The following is a 22,600-nucleotide window of genomic DNA, read 5'->3' as shown; positions in this document are numbered from 1 at the left end:
AACCATTGGGGTCTTGAACTGAATATGGAGATTAATCGGGATTTTATATCTGTGAGAGATAAAAGCATGGTGAGTCTCTGGACAATGAAACACCTTTGCCATATATGGTTATCCAAAGGAAGGGGCAATATTATTTCCCAATCTGTATCAAAAACATATTTGTTCTCTAAAAAAGAGAATAGTTAGAATCAACATTTTGATTGACAACTAGGCATAAAAGGAATTAGTTCTGCATTAAAAGGTCTTTCTATTTTTTAGTACATCTCACCTTTTAAAAAATTTATAATATCCTCATCATATAACTATTTCATGTCCACTGTTCTAAATATTAATGACATTGAAAACTAACCATTTGTGATAAACAAATGTTTCCTGAGACAAAAGAGACTTCACTACTATTACATGAAGGTTTAGTGAGCATTTGCAAATCAACTATATTCAAGCTAATACTCATGTTTGACTATGTTCAAATTCAAATAATCAATCCTTTTAGCTAGTAAATTAGGCATTTTGTTCCAATTATTTGTTTAGTTTAAACAGCTGCAAGTCTGTAATAAAATAATTATTTGTAATAGGAACCTGATGAGCTCGAATATCAGAATGTGCTATTATTACTTGTAGACATTAACTATTTTTGTCTAATAAATAAGGGAGTGGACTTATTCTCTTAACAGAGAGAGCTCGATGGCTGGATAAAATTTCAAATTTCCCTTTGCAAATCAGCAGTTTCTAAGGTAGGAAAAAAAAAAGATTGCACACTTTAACCACATTCTTTGTAGATATTAACACATCTACTGAGAATATTGAGAGAAAATACTGTATTTGCTAAAAATGTATAATTCAAAGCTGGGAATGTTCATTAAATAGAGTTAAGGATATTATCCCTAGGTAGAAGGAGCAAATAAGAACATGGAAGAGAGAAAAGCCTGGATTCTGCAGTGAAATAGAGGGAGGACAATCCCAGAGGGAAAGAAATAATAGCTATGCTTTAATTGCTCAGGGAACAGTGGTTAGTGGGGTCTGTAGGTGACTTTGGATTGGAGATTTCATTTGATCCGGACCCTGATGGAAGTAGGTAATAATAATTAACACTTTAACACTTTTCAGTGCTTATTATGAGCTAGGTATTATTCTATGATATATATATAGATGATAGACAAATGATAGATATACACACATGTGTATATATGTGTGTATACATACATGTATATGTGTGTGTATATATATCCATATATATGCATGTGTGTATATATATGTCCAGTCACTTAATACTCACGACAACTCTTTGAGTTTGGTCCTGTTAGTATTCTCAGTTTACAAATGAAGAAATTAAGGTAACAAAATATTAAGAAACTTGCTCAAAAACACACAGCTCCAACAGCTAGCCACATAGACTGACTTCATTCTACAGCCCATTCTCAGATCAATTGCTCTGCCTGTAGCTCTGCTAGAGGGGTGGACCGTACAGGTAATATTTCTGAATTATTAAACTCTGCCTCTGTTTCATGCTTTGAGAAAGAGGTAAGGAGGTGAACAAAGAATAGTAATTTGGAGCTTTGTGCAAATATTCAAGTTGAGCCGGGGGATTCCCTCTTATGAGGGTGAATTAAAGAATGCACAGAGAGTAGGCCAGTGAGCAGCAGAGGTTGCAGCTCAACTGTCATGGTATAGAGAAGAATCTGAAGAGGCCCTGGTGGCCATGGGCAGAAAATAAAAATAGGCTCAGGAATCTGGCTGGCAGAGAAAGAATTGAGAGAACACAGTAGAGCAATGGGGAGTCAGAGACACCATGAGAGAGAAGTAGACAGAGCAGTTCATCCCATTCCAGGCAGCATGTGTCTTTAAAATTAATACAAGAGAGAAGTTGAGAGTGTATGTGTTTCTGTGTAACTCTTATCATTAGTTATATAGTTGGGAGCAACTGGGAGTTTTCAAACAGAAGGATAAAGTGATCTGGCAGATGATACAGTGTAAAAAGACAGCAGAGGATGCAGACTGGAATGGGAAAGACTAAGAACAAGATGTTCACTATAGAAGGTTATGGCTATGGTTGAGATAAAAGAGTAATTTCATTAAGAATGGATCAGAAAATGATTATGAAGACTTATCTGACTTCGTTCTCGTGCCAACTTATTCCTTCACTCATTTGCTCATAGATTCCTAGAAATAAGTTCTTGATCAACTATTCTTCTCTAGTCTTTCTCATTATAAGCACTATTCTTAAAGTCAACAAATTTCAATTTTTTTTTTTTTGTCAACATACATTTACTACTACGCTAGTTTTGGGAACACTAAGATAAACATCTAAGTTCTTACCCTCAATGAGTACATACACTGTCTAGTGAAGATGTATAGACTCTTAACAAACAGGGACAGATTATTCGTAGAAGGGGCAACATTCCCAAACTAACAAAATGTGGAAAACTTTTAAAAGGAGATGATACTGAATTAGAAGCTGGAGGACGGAGAAGGAGTTGTCTAACATTTTGAAATTCGTTGACTTCGAGGATAGTGCTTATAATGAGAAAAAACAGCAGGAGAATAGTTTATCAATAACTTCTTTCTAGGAATCTATGTGAAAATGTATTGAGATGGGGGAGGTAGATGATGTGGAACACCAATAAACTATTCTTAAAAAAAAAAATTGGAAGACAAAAATTGTATAGGCTGGGCATGGTAGCTCATGTCTACAATCCCAGCACTTTGGGAAGCCGAGGCAGGAGGATTGCTTGAGACCAGGAGTTTGAGACCAATTTGGTCAACATAGCAAGGTCCAGTCTCAAAAAAAAATTATTATGAACAGCATAATGTTTTGAAATATTTATTTATTGTGGAATGACTCAATAAAGCTAATTAATTTACATCACCTCACTTTTATTTGTAGTAAGACCACTTAAAATCTACTCTCTTTGCAATTTCCAGAAGATAATATATTGCATCTTTAATGTCTTTCTATTGCCCTATAAGCCACCTGAAGAAAATGTACGTATGAGTTTGGAAGCCTAGTAAATAAACACTATTATTAGGCCAAGAAACAAAACACCTCCTCCAAGTCTACATTGGCTAGACAGGATCAAATGAAGTACTCCCTGGTCTTGCTAAAGGCAGACCTAAATTCAAGCAAGTAAATGACTGTTTTGACCTCAGATCTACTGATCCTGTCCTCTGATGGGAAAAGCCAATTTAGTTTACAAAACACAACCAAATTAGCATGAAGACTAGCACAAGAAGCCAGATCATTTGCTCTAAAACCAAGAGCTTTTCATGCCAGACCTTCTCAGTCTTAGAGTATCTCCTAGGCCGGACTACAGCCCTGGCTGTCTCATCTTACCATTTCTATGGGAGACACAACTGAAAGGATATAAAAGTGGGAACCAAAGAGAGATATGAGATTCTGTTTTTAGCTCATGGAGGCAAGACTGTCCTTAAGTAGAAATAAAAGAAACTGACAGAGACCGGAACATGCCTCAGCAGAAAGCAAGTGCCCATCTCCCCTTCACCTTTCTTACCTCTTTAAAGTGCCTGTTTTTTCTGGCATCAAATAATAATATGCATCTCAAAAGCAATAATTTCTAAGGAAATTTGGAAAATGTTACACACACCTTCAAGATCCCCATGCATATTAACATAGGAAAACACTAGAAAGTCCCATCATAAACTTACGTTAATAGCTTACATATAAATAACATTATCAAATATTACAGAAAACCATTTGGGAGATACTGCAGTAAAGGAGGAGATCATATGTTTTCTATCACTTTCCCTATTCTAAAATGACATTGTATACTTCTAAAGATCACATTTTTTCCCAGATACAGTCATGTGTCACTTAATAATGGGGAAATTTTCTGAAAAATATATCATTAGGTGATTTTGTCATTGTGTAAACATCATAGAGTATAGTTACATAAACCTGGATGGTATAGCCTACTATAAACCTAGGGTATTTCATGTAGCCTATTGCTCCTAGGTTACAAACCTGTACAGCATGTTAATCTACAGAATACTTGTGGGCAATTGTAACACAGTAGTAAGTATTGTGTATCTAAATCTATCTAAATATAGAAAAGGTAATGTGTTGTGCTACAATGTTAACCATGCTATAACATCACTAGGAAATAGAAAATTCCAGCTCCACTATAATCTTAGGGGACTACCACTGTATGTGTGGTTCCTTCCTGACTGAAAGGTTGGTTTTGTGGTGCATGACTGTGTATGTGTATATTTGGTGCTCAATAAATTTTGGGTGAATAAATGTTTTCTCTGTGATGAACATTTTCTATGATGTTATGGTAGTCAGTGGGATAGATAATCACATGGTATCTCCCAAATTATACTCCATAAGTGGCTGATCTGTGTATCTGAAAATAAAGTCAGCTCTCAGAATTTGAGAGTCCCCTACTGTTGTCAGGGCCAAGATGACCGGTAAAGCTATGACACTGGAGCTTGACTGCTTCACTCATAATTTCAATAGCAAAAAATATGGTTTTTGCTCTTCGCTATATGTACATGTAGCATGAACTCCTTCATACCTCGAAGCTTTCCCTGATTGTTTCTTTTCCTAATCTTTACAGTTCAATTTTTCAAAAAATACAGATGTTTTCTATTTAAATATTTTTGAAATCCATCAACTAATTTTCATGTTGCTGACATCACCCCAATCCCAGTTGTAATCATCTTTCTCCTGGACTTCAGCAACAGCCTTTATATTGTTCTCTGTTTCTATCACAAATTCTTCTCCACAAAATAGCAAGAATGTCATTTTCCAGAGGTAAGTTATGCTGTGTTTCTTCCTTGCTTCAAGCTCTTAAAATGTTTCTTCTTGCTTTCAGAGTAAAACTCAAGTTACTTTGGCCTTCAAGTTTCTTTATGGTTTGCTCCTATTTTCCTTAGACGTAATGAAGCTGATTCTCTACAGCCTGGAACTTTATTTTGAACAAGATTCTGATGGTCAGTCATGACTGAGAATCACCCCCTTCTTCAGTGTTGGTATTCACCAAATTCTCTCACTTCTCACTGTCTCAGCAATGGATTCTGGTGGCTTAAAAGTTTTGTTTCCTGCTAGCAGAGAGATAGCAGTTTGACCAATGGCAAACGCCATGGTTCCTCTTGAAGACTGTTGTCTCAGTGCTGTGTTTTTTCACCTCAGACTCTGAGCCTCCTTTGAGGCTCGTCTGGGTTTGCTTGCTGCTTCTGCTGTGGTTGCCTTACTTCTGCTGCCACAGCTGCTATTGCTGCATGTCCATGTTGCTAGATTACCTGCCACAGCACTCCTATGCGTCCAGAGTAGGGGAATGCTTTTTGACCTTGGCAGAGAGGACATATTTTCCCAGTGAACATTCCCAAATTTGAGAACCAAGCATCCAAGACTGCTCTGTCATCACCTTCCTTTTTTTTTTTTTTTTTTTTTTTTTTGAGACGGAGTCTCGCTCTGTCGCCCAGGCTGGAGTGCAGCGGCCGGATCTCAGCTCACTGCAAGCTCCACCTCCCGGGTTTACGCCATTCTCCTGCCTCAGCCTTCTGTCATCACCTTTCAACTGCATGTCATGATTTATGCAGGCAGAAGTGCTGGGTTGTTGGATGGTGGTAATGGCTTTAGCACTGAAGCATTCTCACCTGCAGAATTCTATAACACCCTTCCCCTTCCCCTTCCCCTTCCCAACACACACACATACATGCACCCGCTGCTGTTTATGCGCACATCTCTTTAAACATACTTTCTCTCTAACTTCAAAATAGACTAAAGATAGTTTTACACCTATCACTATAGATGATAGTTACCATTTTGAGTACTAAATGTAAAATCTATTCTTTGAAAGTTGCTAGTAATGGGGAATAGCCATTGTGGAGTTAATATGGGGAATGATGCTAAAAGTGTTCCCAAACCAAAGCTATATTCAAATGGGTAGTGTGAAAAGCAAACAAACAAAAAATAAAACAGAGTGTCACAGGTGGTGGATTTTTGCACGAGAGCAGGGCAGGCAAAGCATTCTAGAGCTGGTGAATAACTAACTACTTCTATTTCATTAATTGTGTGCCTGGATATAGTTGACAAAGGGACATAATGGTTACTTCAGCCTGTGACAGATGACAAAAAGTCTTAAAAAAATAGTTGTAATGAGATCCAGATATTTTTAAATAATTGACACAAAAATATCTTAACTTCAGGATGGTGATTACCTGAAATAAAAAAATTTGAAGAAAATGGAAATGTCAGAAATTTAAGACATTATAATATTTTTTAACAGACTACATGAATTTTCCACCTATATCTTTGGTCAGTCATCTAACATCTATAATTTGTTTCACGGGTGACAATATTACTAAAATTTAATGTTTGATTTATATCTTCTAAAAGCCATATGCATAGTTTCTTTTTAAAGGTCATTCATTGCAGTTTTTTTGGAGGTGTTTGTTTGATTTTGAGACGGAGTCTCGCTCTGTCGCCCAGGCTGGAGTGCAGTGGCAGCATCTCGGCTCACTGCAAGCTCCGCCTCCCGGGTTCATGCCATTCTCCTGCCTCAGCCTCCAGAGTAGCTGGGACTACAGGCACCGGCCAGCACGCCCAGCTAATTTTTTGTATTTTTAGTAGAGATGGGATTTCACCATGTTAGCCAGGATGGTCTCGATCTCCTGACCTCGTGATCCGCCTGTCTCGGCCTCCCAAAGTGCTCGAATTATAGGTGTGAGCCACCGCGCCCAGCCGCATTTTTTAAGGTCTAAAATTTTCAATAATGTGTTAGAATTTCCTACACATTTATCATCTAAATTTTACTGCATATCTATTTGGAATTTCCTTGCACATACACTTGTTTATACATACATATTCATGATACCAATTTGATTAATGATCTTTTCTTTCTTACTCCTACAGTTTAACAGATAGAATGGAATGCTTGACAACGCTCTTGATTTTGGAATGAGACATGCTAATTACTTTTTTTGAAGGCCAATGAACATTTTCAGTCATAGAACTTTCTGGTATTTTTAATGTCTGGTATTCTTAGTGCTTAATTCCTCAAATTGTTTCAACTGTAATGATGATGGTAAATAACAATAATTGTTGCAGTTGTTTTTGTTGATTCAGACTCTGACATTCAATCTATTTATGCCAGAGCCTTTTAGATGGAATGTGGTCTGAGCCTTCATTATCAAGTGAGCAGGGTCAGTATTTGAAAAGAGAAATAATGTGTAGTTAGACGATGTGTTTTTCTCACTGCTAGATTTAATTTCATCAAGAAAACATATTCATTTTTGATAGTTTTTGACAATATTCCTGATTATAATATAGAATTGAAGAACTTCAAATCTGAATTGAATTTTCAATAGTTTATTAGTCATCCCACACAGAAACCTTATGAGGTCAGTATAATTAACCATCATTTTGTAGTAAGCCTATTAGAAAATTTTCTCTATGTACCTCTTAAAGTAGCCTGTTATTCCAATATTCATTTTGATAGTAATAGCAGAGATTATGTTTAATATTACATCTTCAGGTGTACTGTACAGAATATATTTTATTATCTGAAGGTTTTTTCACCTAATTTTCAAAATAATGCAAATATAAAACAATAAAGAATGAAAAACAAACATGTCCTTCAAGATTAAGCATAAGTTCATAAAGGAAATAAAGCTTGTAAGATTACGGTCAAAATTATTCACATATATCTAAGACACTTCACTCATTTTATGTTGCCTCAAAATATGGGGGATGCTAATTATTAAAATGTATATTGTATAAAGTGGTATCAACTAATTAACATTATGAAAGATACACTGAAAATATTTTTCTTACATCGTAACTTTTCAAATGCCTGTTGCTTGCCATTCTTATACAGTTGTCTAACTTGGGCAGGACTACTTGGTTTAACTTTCCATATTTGTTTCTTTCAAGTGTCACTGAAAAAATATGTATTACATATATCTCATAAATACACATACCCATGCAGTCATCATAGATTTCAAAGGTGTAGCCATTTCCACTTCAATATTTTTGTAACTTTAGAAATAAATCATGTTTTAACCAAGTTATCTGGGTGTTGCTTTCTACCATTTCTATGGGTGGGTAGACAGATAAGTATTTGAGGGCACTGCACTTGATTTATATGCTGTGGGAAGGGGCATGCTCAGACTCTGTCATAATGTTGCTTTGAGAAGTTAGTGAAGTATGCTTAAATGTTCTGATCAAAGTGTGAAGCATATAAAGTCTTAATTTAATAACTTCTAAATCAGCAGTAACTATATGTACTTAACTAATTAAGACAATTGCTTCCAAGTATATGAGGGAACAGTAGAAAAATTGGACAATGTTAATAAAAATAAACCATACAAGTTTTATCAAAAAAATACTAAAAAATGGTAAAAAGCCCATTATTAACAAGTAGCAGACTTGTTGTCTCAAAAAGTGATTAATGTAAGTCTATATTTTAAAGGCAATTATTTATTTATTTATTTGTTTATTTATTTATTTTGAGACAGAGTCTCACTCTATCGCCCAGGCTGTAGTGCAGTGGCGCAATCTCGGCTCACTGCAACCTCTGCCTCCTGGGTTCAAGCAATTCTCCTGCCTCAGTCTCCTGAGTAGCTAGGACTACAGGTCCACGCTGCCATGGCCAGCTTATTTTTTGTATTTTAGTAGAAATAGGTTTCACTGTGTTGCCCAGGCTGTTCTCAAACTCCTGAGCTCAGGCAATCTGCCTGCCTCGGCCTCCCAAAGTGCTAGGATTACAGGGGTGAGCCACAGCACCCAGCCAATTGAGTATATTTAAATTGGTGATTATAGGATGGGAATAGTTTAGAAAAATGATTGTATCTAATTTTAGAAATAGGAAAATAAAGATAAATATGTGACCTGACTAAAATTGAATGTTGTCACATTGTCCAAGTAGCTATAATATTAAATTAGTTTGTTTACCATGTGGTACAATAAATCTTTTAAACTGATGTCTCTTACCTAACTGGAATTTTGTATTCTTTGACCAAAATCTCCCTAACCATTCCCCTAGCCCCCCAACCCAGTCACTGGTAACCACCACTCTATTTCTTATGAATTCCATTATTTTAGATTCCACATATAAGTGAGATCATGATGATATTTTTCCAGGTTCATCCATGTTGATGAAAATGACAGGATTTCCTTCCTTTTTATGGCTGAATGTGTACATACCATATTTTTTTATTCAGTCTTCTGTTGATAGACTGTTAGGTGGATTCCGTTTCTTGGATATTGCCATTAATGTTGCAATGAATATGGGAGTGCAGGTATCTCTTTGACATACTGATTTTAATTCCTTTGGATATATACCCAGTAATGAGATTGTTGGATCATACAGTAGTCGTATTTTTAATATTTTGAGGAACATCCATACTGTTTTCCATAATGGCTGTACAAACTTAGGTTCCCATGAACGGTGTGCAAAGATTCCTTTTTCTCCACATCCTTGCCAACACTTGTTATCTTTCATCTTTTAGATGAAAATGGCTAATGTCCACTTTAATGGCCATTATACTTTAAGTAGGTATAACTGCATAGGCTCCTTTCTCCTTTCTTATCTAACTATTGCTATGTCTCTTTTAATTTTTAATTATTACGGGTACATAATAGGTGTATACATTTTGGGGATACGTGTGATGTTTGATACAGGTATACAGTGTGTAACAGTCTAATTAGGGTAATTGGGGTATCCATTGCCTGCAAGTGTTTATCATTTCTTTGTGTTAGGATTATTCCAATTCCACTCTTTCAGTTATCTTAAAATATATAACAAATTATTATTTACTATTGTCATCTTGTTTTGCTATCAAATGTCTTATTCTATCTAATCATATTTTTGCACACATTTACCATCTTCACTTTATCCCTCCCTACTTGCTACCCTTTCCAGCCTCTGTTAATCAGCATTCTACTCTCTATCTCCAAGAGATCAACCGATTTAATTTTTAGCTCCACATATGAGTGAGAACACACAGAATCTGTCTGTCTGTGCCTGGTTTATTTCACTTCACATAGCGTCCTCCAGTTCTGACCATGTTGTCGAAAATGACATTTCATTGTTTATAACGGAATAATATTCCATTGTGTAACATTCCATATGCACCACATTTTCTTTATGCTTTCATTTGTTGGTGAACACTTAGGTTGGTTCCAAATCTTGGCTACTGTGAATAGTGCTGCAATAAACATGAGAGTTCAGATATCTCTTTGATACACTAATTTCCTTTATTTTGCCTATATACCTAGCAATGGAATCACTGTATCATACAATAATTCTATTTTTAGGTTATTTGAGAAACTTTTTTGAGATGCTGGCAGAAGCATCTGTGGTTTTGACCTTTTTGGGATAATGAATATTAACATTCTAACAAGACATGGGGATTGAAAATCAGAGAGACTCATTGCCTACAACTTAGGTACCGGGTAACTTCTGATATTTCTCTTGTAAAACAAGACTGCAAAACACACTAGCCACTTCTGCCTGGGAAGCTGCTCCTTGAGAGGAAGGGTTAGAATGGCTAGTGGGAAGATGGATTCACCTTTGAGTCCATAAACTGAGCCAAGTACCAACCTGAAGACTGAATCTGCAATATTACCAATATCACCAGGGGGCAGTAACCATGAAACATAAGCATAAGCTTTGCTTGTGAACTCAAGGGTCCCAGAGATAATTACAAACAATGAGAAACTCTCCACTATACAAAAAGTAATGTAGAGAGAGGATGGGAAAGAAAACAAAATACAAATCCCGCGTCTCCCACTAAAAATGATAAATGATATGAAGAGTCTAAATTTTGAAACACAAGAAGAAAATCAATATGAATGAAGACAGCCAACAAAATCAGCAAGTAAGGCATGAGACAATTCCAAAGGAAATCAGTCTTATAAAACAATATGGCATAAAATTTCATATGAGTATAACCAGAGGGTTTTGACTCAAAGAGTTTAAGGAAGTAATCTCTAAGGAACAAAATATTATATGACAAAAACAGGCAGAAATAAAACAAAAATTTTGGCTATGGTGAAGGAAGTAAAGTAGAAATCATCAAAATTAAAAAAAAAAAATCCCTGAGATTAAAAAAATAAAAAAAAATCAATAGACATTATAAACTCTGTGTTGCACATATAGGAAGGAATAATTAATGAAGTGGAACACAATACTGACAGATTCATCCAGAATGTTTTTCAGAAAACAAAGAGTGATTATTAAGTGGCATAGAAGTTGGATTAAATACCTCCATGGTGTATCTCATAGGAGTTCTAAAGAAATAAAATAATTATAATGATGGAGAAACAATATTTGAAGGAATAACAGCTGTAATTTTTTTCAAATTGAGGCAAGACAATATTTAGATAACAAATGTGGTTTGAGTACCTAAAAACTGTAAATGAAACTCCACACCTAAGCACATAGTAAACCTACAGAACTTTAATTAAAAAAAATTTTAAAAGCAATAACAGAGAAAATACAGATTACCTATGAAGGCATAACAATAAACTGAGAGATGACTTCCTACACAATAATAGGCTCCAGGAGAAAGGAGAAGTGTGTCTTCAAGTTGTTGAGCAAATATACCTGTTAATCTAGAACGGTATAATTAAAGAAGTGGTTATTCAAGTATAAGGACAAAATAAAAACATTTTCAGGAATAAGATTACAAGAATGTCTACTACACAAAAACCTTAATTAAAAAGCCTATTTAAAGATGCACTGAGAAGGAAAAAAGATAAATGAAGACAGAAATGTGCGGAATAATAAAAAATGGTGGTTATAGGAATTTAAATATCTCAGTAAATTCAATTAACTTTTGACTGAAAAATAGAATTAAATTTTCGTGTTAATCAAAATATAAATAAAACTACAGACAAAATGTCAAGATTAAAGCATGCTGAGTTCTTTGTAGAGTTCAAGAAGAGAATAAAAATAATAACTAACTTCAGACATTGACAGAAAAATATACAGTTAAGAATTTATGTCAAATATCTAAAAGTGACCGCTGAAGGAATGGTTTCCAAACATCACAAGGGGGAAATAAAACTATGGAATACCTTTATCCGTTTGATAAGAGACAAGAAAGTAGAAAAAATAATCAAAGGAATAAGTAACAAATAAATCATAAAATAAGGCGAAATATTTAAGCTCATGTGTATTAGTAATCACGAGTATACATTTATTTCACTTACCGATTAACTGAGAGATAGTAAATGAATTTAAAAAATAAAAACTTATGCTGCCTAAAAGACCTACATGTAAAACAAGATCATTCAGAGAATGTAAAATTAAAGAAATGAAAACTATATATTAGTTATCTAATAGCAACAAACAAATACCTGGTGATTAAATATGGAGTCTGGAAACCAGTGTACACAGGTATGACAAATTGATATATTGTAATAAAGATGAGGATAAGATGATGATTATGATGAGAGTGGCGAGTGTTATTGTGTGCATATTATGTACCAGGCTTAATAAATGCTTTGTATGCTTTAGCCAATGTAGTTCTTACGACAACCACAAAGATTTTAAGAGCCATATTGTAAATTGTTCTACTGTGGTGCTGAAGAGGTTATTTGGGGTAAATACCAGGGGTTTGTCGTCTCATGCCAGCAAAATTCAGGACATGGATACATACAAGAAGTTTAGGAGTGGAGGTTTAATAGACAAGAGAAAGAGAAAGAAAGAGCAAAGAAAACAGCTTGCTCTCTAGTGAGAGAGAGGAGCCTTTTGAGAGGAAAAGGCTGGCTGGCAGCTGATGCGCCAGATTTTATAATCAGACTTAAGGAGGCAGTGTCTGATTTACATAAGGCTCACAGATTGGCTGCATCAGGTATGACGTTTACATAGTGCGCAGGAAGACTGGCGCCCCACTCTGATCATCTTATGCAAATGAACTTGCCCCTTGGCCAGCACCATCTTGTCTGCTCCTTACTGTACACCTGGTTGACAAAGTGAAGGGAAGATGGAGCCACCATCTTGAACATGATTGGCACAACTGCCGACATCTATATCTGCAGCTCGATTTTACAGGCTACTCTTTGTTAGAAAGGAAAATAATTTGGTGCTGCTTTTCATTAAAAGAAAAGTCTTAGGAAAGACTTCCATACCCTCATTATCTGCCGAAGTAATGCCAGTGGGAACACATGCTTTCAGACCTGCAGTGATGAAGAGAACCCCTTAAAAAAGAAAAACAAAACTGACAGCCCAATAGAAAATTAGTCTATGAATATGAACAGAAAATATACACACAAGAAGAAAATAAAGAGGCTGATAAATATGTGAAAAGGGACTCATTTATCTACTAATCAAAACAAGTTTCTGCTTCATTCTCAGCATAGAGAAAAAACGTAAAATACAACAGTTGAAAAGGATACAAAGAAACATAGAATATACAATGTTGGTGGAAGAGAAGATTGGCACAACCACTCTGGAGAAGGTATAGAATAAATTTCCCTTACATTCTACAAAACAATTTCATTTCTAGGAATACTAGAAGTAAAGCTTGCTCGTGGTAACAGGAAAATATATAAAAGATTTCTCACAAAAGGGATGCTTTTATTAGGAAATTGTTGGAATTAATTCAATGTATATAAATCTAATTGCATGATACTGATAAGAGTAAATAAGTAAAGATACATAAAGTAGAATGCTGTTTACAAAAGTATGAAAGCATGCCAATCAATGTTACATATTATTTCAACACTCATGTATTACAAGTATAAAATGATGAATTACAAAAATAAAATTCAGGAGAGTTGTTACTTCTGGAGAAAGAAAAATAGGGAGAGAATAAAGAGGATTGTACAGAAAGATTGATTTTATCTGCAAATGCATGAAAATTTTAAATTATGTTAAAACTAAGCAATGGCTACATAGATATTTGTTAGATCATTCTTCGTATATAGCTCATTTAAAGTATTTTATAATATATAATTATATATTAATATTATATAAATATTTTATAATATATAATTGATATAGTATATGTTAATATATGTTTAATATAATATACTCAATATAGTAAATAAATTTATAATATAATTAATATTTTCATGATACATTGTATGTGTTTCCAATATGTTTTCTCCTTTCCAATTGGCTCGGTATTCTTGATGATTAACAAAATACATAGCATATGATTGGAGGTCAATGAATGTTTGTGAGTAAAGGGATGACAGACTGAATTAAAATTCTTCTATACCCTGTGTGTACAAATAACCCGAAGGAGACTGCAGTAGATAAAAAGAAACAAATACAGAAATTCTAGAATGTGTCATTAAGACACTGTACAGAAAATGATTTTACTTTTTTGGTGTTTTACTTAGAAATGGTATACTCTAAATATTCTTGGAAATAGATTTTCACATATTTCAAAACAAGTGCAACAAGTTATTTTACATTGAATTTAAGATAATTGAATGTGATAACTCAAATGTTGGTGAGTAATCTGAGCACATACTTTTTCCTAAAGGTTATATCAATAAACTGTGGATGATTTCTGATAGGCTATAAACAAATAAGAAACAATGTAATGCTACCTACTAAATGAGCTCATTAGGAATTAATATAGTCTTAACAGCTGCTGTATTTAAATAGAAATCCAGTAGACAACTTATAAGAACATAATTCAGTAGAAATGATAATTTAAATCATACTAATTATGCAATTTAAATAAATTTTGAATTTAAAAATATTACTAAAACTAAGACATGCTCACATTATAAAAGTACCTGAGAAAACATCTAAATAGCATAAATTCTAATTATTGTTGTAATTTGTATATAATAAAGTCTTTTTTCATACCCCTCGCATACTAGCCTGGAGACAAGTCTATTTTATTTAAGCCATAATTTAATTTTGTCATCATGGTCCTCTGACTTATAGATGATCCGAATCTGAACTAGGAATTTTACTCTGAGCAAAGCAGACAGACAAAGGGGATATAGTTGCTTCTGGAAAAGAGTCAACTTATGTGATGAAGAGTCAGAGATGCTGCTCTCATTTAGGCACTGATGGATGCCACAAGAGAAGAGACAGTGGCTGACATTACCCACAGGGCCCAAGAGTGGTGTAATGTTAAGTGACTGGAAAAAGGCATTCAATATAATTTTCGTGATGTGTAAGAAAACACAATCAGACCAAGTTTCAAAATGGACTTAAAGTGACTCATAATATTAAATTATATAAATGACAAAGAGCTGACAAGATTACAAACTTGCAAGCCTGCGGCCTTTCTCCTCAGACCAAACCTAGAGCTATCCCAGAATTAGAGAAAAGCACGTGCATCTCAGGAACACAAAACTGCAGGAAACCCCAGGGACACGGAAGGTGTTCTGGCCTCGTGTGGTATTGAAAGGGAGCTCAGGGTAGAGAGGTCCTGGGTGTCACAGCTCATGAACAGGTTGCAGAAGACTTTTGCAATATGCTCTTTTCTCTCCATAGTGTATATAGTCCTGGGCAAGTTATAGAATTTCATTAAATACCATGAGACAAAAGAAATAAATACATAAATTGCATGCATACATATATAAATACATAAAAATAAAATAAACACAGCTCAAAAAGTGATAATCCTGAACTATGAGGGCTGAAAGGTACTAATATTTAGAATAAGCAAGATAAACTTCTTGAAAATAATTATTATATTGGTAACACTGAGTAGGTAAAATAATTATAAACAATTATAACTAAGTGGTAAAGGGCCATTTATTTGCAAAGAGAACTAAGTTATAGCAGAACCTCTGGGCAGTACCATTTTTATTTTCAGAAGGGCGTTTTTTCATTGCTAAGTTCCTTGGACAAGTTTTCAATGTATTGCAATGATATTGCATGAAAGAGCTGATTTTGATATATTCTTTTTAAGATATGCCATTGCTATTCAATCACCTTATTATTCATTAATATTCATAAATACCTACCCTGAAACCCTTTTGGGGAAAGGTCTACCTAATGGACATTTTAGGATTAATTACAGCAAAACATCTGAAAATGATAGAATTAATTAATCTGTTGAAAAGTAGAATTTAGTATTAACTTAAAATTTGATAAATTATATCAAAAGTAATTCAATTTTCAGCTATTCATATTGTACTTTCTGACAATAATTAGCCAATAGTTTTGTTTTTATATTTATTATTGGTTTTGATAATAAATAAAACCAGGAACATGTAATACTTGCATTGTCTACTTATAGGATATTAATCTAAAATAGATTGTGAATTATTTAGATCTGTTCAAACCAGCCATAGAGCTAACTCATTCACTATACCATATAATAAAAACATTTTATCTGCCAGAAACTTCTCCTTTGTCTGTGGCTTAGAGGAATATTATGGTACAGGCTTTGTTGATACAATAATAGCATATGATCTGTATCAAGATTGTACGTGCTGGAACACAGTCAGAATCTATTTGTGGAATCAAGGCAAGATCAATGAGCTCAGCGAAGAGCTTATTCTATTATTAGTCATTTTCTTGATAAGATGAGAGAGAGGTTAGACACAGTGGTGGCATAATTGTGTCTAAAATCTACTTGCTTCTCATGAAAGATTTTAAATTGAGTGATTTATTCTAATAAGCTGTAAAGAAAGAAGCTTAAATATAAATATGAAGGTGAGACAACCCATAAAAGTATAATCTAGGGAGATGAGGATTTATTTTCATGAAAATAAATTAGACTATATTTTGAGACTATCTTAAAACTACTAGACTACTTTAAGGATGACTGGAATTCATCTTTCGGAGGAAGATATAAGAAATTATAATGGTAAGAGTTCCTTGATTTGGCCATTTCAGATTAAGGAGATTATGCATTTTACAGTAGATAAAGTTTTTGGAATCTAAAAATATAAGAAATTCAGGGAGATCTTCTAAAAACCATAAATTTGAAGGGAATATTTCACTAACACCACAGTTTTCATTGTTAGAATTTCCAAATGGAACATTTGTTCTGGAAACAGAATCCAAAGATTCCCTTTCAAATCTATTATGTTAGAATTTGTTTTAATTATTTTAAATTGCTTATGAGGATACTAATAATTACTTTAAAATCATTTTATTCAGTTTCATAATGTTTTCTTCTTGATATTTAAGGTTTATGGTAGTTTAAGGAGCTTATGAAAACATGGATACATTTGGGAATTAAGTATGACATATGGAATTATCTAATTCAGCATTAACTTAGGTAAATTTGGGATCTTCAGTTCATTTGCTAAAGGATGTGTACTCCTATAAAGTAAACAAAAAACCAATGTCCAGGCAACAGAAATATGCTATATTTTCCAGATATGCCTCTGAGTTAGCTACTTTTGAAGGATTCACAATTTTTTTTTCACCTTTTGGGGAGAGAGGATATGTGAGAATTTGTTAGTTTTATAAAGGTGTTAGCGTATTTCAGCTAAGAAAATGTTGGGGTCTGTTTTAGGCAAAGATTATATTAAAAATATTTCACATAATGTCCTGTGGAATCAGAAAGCTCACACTGAGCGAAGAGTTCATAGACAGTAATCTGGGCTACAAACAGACCTCAGAAATATTGCAAGTTCAGTTCTAGACCACTCCAGTAAAGTGAACATTGCAATAAAGAAAGACACACAATTTTTTTTGGTTTTCCAGTGCATATAAAAGTTATGCTTACCCTATACTATAGTTTTTTCAGTATGCAATAGCATTATATCTAGAACACAAATGTACATACTTTAATTAAAAATATTTTATTGTAATAAAATGCTATCAATCATCTCAGCTTTCAGTATCAGACTTTTTGCTGGTAGAGGGTTTTGCTTTTATGTTGATGGTTGCTGACTGATCAGGGTGCTGGTTGCTGAAGGTTGGTGTGGCTCTAGAAACTTAAAATAGCACATTGAAATTTTCCAGGTCAATTAGGTTCTTATTTTCATGAAAGATTTCTTTCTGGTACATGATGCTGTTTGACAGCATTTTACCCACAGTAGAACTTCTTTTAAACTTCTATAGAGTCAGTCCTCTCAAACCCTGCTACTGTTTTATCAAATAAATTTATGGAACATTCTAAATTCCTTGTCGTTATTTTAACAATGTTCATAGCACCTTCACTGGGAGTAGAGTCTATCCAAAGAAACCACTTTATTGGGTCATTCATAAGAAGCAACTCTTCATCCACTCAAGGTGAACACTTACAGACACGAAATGAGTACATGCTGTTGGAAAAACGGTAGGGGTAGATGTGCTTAACAAAGGCTTCCCACAAATCTTCAAAACCTGTTAAGCACAATAAAAGAAGGTATGCCTGTAATGCCCTGTAGTATGACACTGGCTTGCTTTCTTGAATCAATAATGAAATTTTAAAACTAAAGCAATTTTAAGAAAGCATTCTAAGAGATAACATCTCAGTTTTCTTCGTGGATCTTACCTTCTTGAGGCAATGGTAGCAGTAACCCTGAGCTATATAGATTCCAAGAGGCGGAGGAACTGATTGAGGGACACTTAAGGAATCTAGAAACTCCATGGACAGTATTATTTTGTTGCTAGAAACTGCAGTGTGTTTGTGATTTTCCGCCACAAACACATGCTGTCTGGGCTCAGGACCTCAGAGGTAGATGTAGGAAACTTTCATAATGTATTAAACTACTTTGGAGAGCTCCAGAATCCTTCCACTTATTTAGTTTCTGATATGAGTCAAGAATACAACTGAGCTGTGTTCTGGGGTTTTGAACTTGGAGTAGGGGAGACAAATAACTAAAGAGCACTATTGTTCTCATGGGGTATCCTCTTTAGAGCCTCTTTTTTCAGCTTTCCCCAATTTATATGGCTACTAATATTGTTTGAATCTGTATCCTCACCTAAATCTCATGTTGAATTGTAATCCCCATGTGTCAGGGGAGGGGCCTGGTGGGAGGTGATTGGATCCCGGTGGCAGATTTCCCCTATGTTGTTCTCGTGATAGTGAGTGAGTTCTCACGAGATCTGGTGGTTTAAAAGTGTGGCACTTCCCCCTTCACTTGCTCGCTCTCTCTCCTGCTCCCTCATGTGAAGATGTGCGGACTTCCCCTTCACCTTCTGCCATAATTGTAAGTTTCCTGAGGCCTCCCCAGCCATGCAGACCTTTGAGTCAATTAAACATCTTTTCTTTGTAGTTATTCATAGCAGTGTGAGAATGAACTAATACAGCTACTCTTCCATATCCTGTGGCTCCTGTGCTAATAATCCTTCTCTCAGAAGAAAATAACCCAGAACTTCCTATCCCTCACTTCACCCCTTGCATTAGAACACATGGAATGAACCTGGGGCCCAAAAGTAGCTTATTAGAGAGCACACTGCTGCACCTGCTTCCAATCAACAGGCACGTGAGACTCCTAACTCCTTATGTGCTGTCTCTCTCAGCTTACCAGAATTTCCAGAGCCCAAGAGCTGTGCTTGTTTAGACTGAAGGAGAAAAAGCAGGAATTAGGGTTATGATTAAAATCCCTTTTTATATGAGATATTAAAGGAATATCATATTTTCTCATTTTTATCTTATTTTATCCCAGATGGTTAATATAAACTTTTCTGCTTTGATAAAGATTTACTGCTCTGATAAAGTGCATTTTACTTTTAATCTAAAATGTTCCTTAATGAAATAACTGACTAGTGTCATAATGAAGACACTTTAGGTTTTATTGCTGTATCTTTTGATGTATCTACTTCTAACTGTGACATTGATTGATGTTTGTAAAATCCCTAAGCCTCTACTGGCAACTATGCTTATTATCTTAGAGCATATAATCAAAGAGGTGTGGGTAAAATTACGTAGGAAGAAAAAATTTCTTGACTTTAAAGAAAAATACTGTGTTAATAATGGCAATTATAAATGCAAGGGAAACATTTGAGCAAACAGAATTTTTTTCTCTGATGTTTTTAACCCCAAAGTTTGTTTTGTTTATTTTTTTTTTCCTTTTGCTTTCTAACCTGCCAGTTGGCTACATGGGTAAATCTCAGCATTCATGTTATTGTTACCACAATCATAGGATTGACTCTGACTGTTATTCCACATGGCAATAGCAATGTGATTGTAGCCTTGTATTAAGAATCTAGTCATTTTATATTCTTAGAAGTTCTGAGATAAAGCATTGAGAGGTTGGCTAAGCATCAATCATTTAAAAAGTTGATAGTTGCATTAGTGGTATTCTTAATAGAGTCTGTTCTTTTGAAGGCACACTTGTGATCATATACCACCTAGATATTCAAAGCATAGCTATTGGATAAATGTACTGACAGTGAAATTCCAAAGCTATAAAAATATAAACCCCTTATCAACAGCCAAATAAATTATGTTCTTGGTTAGGTCATTTGTTTTCCTGTTCATTCATTCCAGAATTTGGAGCCAAGTAGCTGAATAACATTGCAACAGAGCCACACAACTATAGTCAGTAGTAACATTCTTAAGACAATTAGGTAAAAATCTATTTGTGGTAAGTTGTAACAAAGCATAATTATACTGAATTTTAGAATAGGTAGAATATAAACTTAAAGTTTTCTGTTCTCTTTCAAATTGATGTGATAACAAATAGGAGAGGCAACTCGAAGTTCTGGTTTATAGTTAGGACCTGTTTGCCAGTTAAGCCTGGACTTGAGTTATGCCCTGGTTGTAAACTCCCTCCTCTCCAAGCCTCATTTAAAAGTATTGGAGTAACTCTGGGAAGTCCTGTGAAAAACTGGGCAAAGCGGTGAACTCTGATCCATACTTACTGCTGATAACCAGGTTACCCGAAGATGGTCAGAATATTCTGCCCTTCAATGAGAAAAATACCTAGTTTCTATTGAATAATAATCACTTGATAACTATTGGTTCCATATTCATTTCCACTTTTCCTTATTCTAAGGACTTATTTCTTTACTTCAATTTAGCTCTGGAAAGAAAAGGAAGAGCCATCTTAAATTACCACTCTTGGTGACTTTTCTGGACAGTTGATAACTACATGGTAAATTTCAAATGCCATCCATCAAGAATCCTGAAAACTAACCCAAAGTCCTGTAGTTTGGACTGTGGAGGCCACTAAGTTGACTGATGGTGTTACTTTTATAAAACTCCCTCTCAAGCAGCCAGAGTCATGAATCAGGAAGATGGGAATGTCAGGCTACCAGGATGTTCAAGTCTGCCAAATTACTAGATAAGTTGAGCCATAAAGAGGAAAAAAACCCACACATGAGGGGATAGAAAAGATAGTTTATAAGCCAGGAACATGTAAAATCACAGATGATACCGACAACTTCTCAGAGAGTAGTTGCAGAAAAGTACGTGTTGTTAGAGTCAGGAAGTTGTTGGAGATATGAAAAGGAGGCAGAACAGTACAGCATAGAATAAATTTCGCAGGTACCTATTTGCCTGTATATTACATTCTTTTTTTTTTCTTCAGTCTTTTGTACTTCCTATAGGATGCCAATTGTGTATACTCCCAGATTCTATGGGATATCCCATTTTGCTAGACTGCCAGGATTTGAATCTTGGCATGGCAATTTATTAGTTGTATAACCCCTATTCAAGAGTCTTAAATAGTTTTATATGGAAACTTAAGGAACTTTGTCTCCTCTGTGAAATGGGTAAAATGATAATGTGTCCCTCATAGAGTAATTATGGGTGTTAAATGAGTAATTAATCAGGTAAATCATTTAGAATCGTGCCTGGCTCATCATAAGTTTCCAATGAGTGGTGGCTATCATTAATATTTATTATTGCTATTAATAGCTCTACATTTCAGGGAAAGAATAGGTACTTACTGACATATCATGAGTTAATATTAAAAATGTTTACCAGTCATGTATTATTTACCAAAATATTGTTTTGGTTACTCTGTAATGATGAAAGTGATCACCATTAAGAAAATTTGGTGATTCATTTAAAAAAGTATTTATTGAGTATCTATTAAGAAATACATTATGAAAAATGTGGAAGATTTAAAAAAATGAATAAATAAGAAACAATGCTCAAAGACATTAATTCTTGCAATTTAAGAGCCAGTCACTATTATTTTAAACAAAACTACTAGTGAGAAGTGTTCTATGAAATAAATGCAGGGAAGCTTTCTTTCAGATAATGTAATATCAGAAAAACAAGTTTCATGACAAGAAGGGTATATTCTTAAAAATGTATAGATTTTTCCGATTTATGTTATGCAAAATATTTCATATATTTCAAGATTTGTATTTTGTCAGTTTCTAGGGATCACTTAATGATGTGGATACATTAAGGAGAAATCAATGTCACCCGTAGAGGTAAGTTAAAAGTCTTAAAAATAAGTCCTATGAAAAAAGTCAAAAGACTGAGATTATTTAGTTGGAGGAACTGATACTACAGTATGAATTAAAAAGTAAACAAAGATTCCTTTAACCGAGATGATAGCCAGTCATTGACTTCACTGAGGATTCAACAAGAAATCAGGCCTTGAACAGGGATCTGTACACAAAAAAAGTTCAGTGAGCAAAGTAAGTTCACTGACAGCAGCATGGAGGATTTGGGTCATATCTCTGACAGTTATTTCTTTTAAACACTGAGGAGACTGGAAGTACTTTCAGCTTAGAACTGATAAATTCATCAACAATTAGAATGTTTACAGTTGGCAATAGCTAAAAAGCCAGCTTGAACTTGCCTAATT

At 34.5% G+C, this 22,600-nt stretch overlaps 1 long non-coding RNA gene across 1 annotated transcript in view; it reads left to right on the top strand.

Moving 5' to 3' along the window:
• Positions 1–8,694: 8,694 nt before the first annotated feature.
• The window catches only part of LOC116269177, a 219,688-nt gene continuing 205,782 nt past the window's right edge, over positions 8,695–22,600 (top strand). The window contains exons 1-2 of the long non-coding RNA XR_004176595.1: positions 8,695–13,428; positions 22,161–22,220. This is a non-coding gene — a long non-coding RNA (uncharacterized LOC116269177). The remainder of the gene's footprint in view (positions 13,429–22,160; positions 22,221–22,600) is intronic.

Source organism: Papio anubis, chromosome 10 (genome assembly GCF_008728515.1).
Source record: "Papio anubis isolate 15944 chromosome 10, Panubis1.0, whole genome shotgun sequence".
Classification (NCBI taxonomy): domain Eukaryota; kingdom Metazoa; phylum Chordata; class Mammalia; order Primates; family Cercopithecidae; genus Papio; species Papio anubis.
This window is presented reverse-complemented; position numbering and strand designations above follow the sequence as displayed.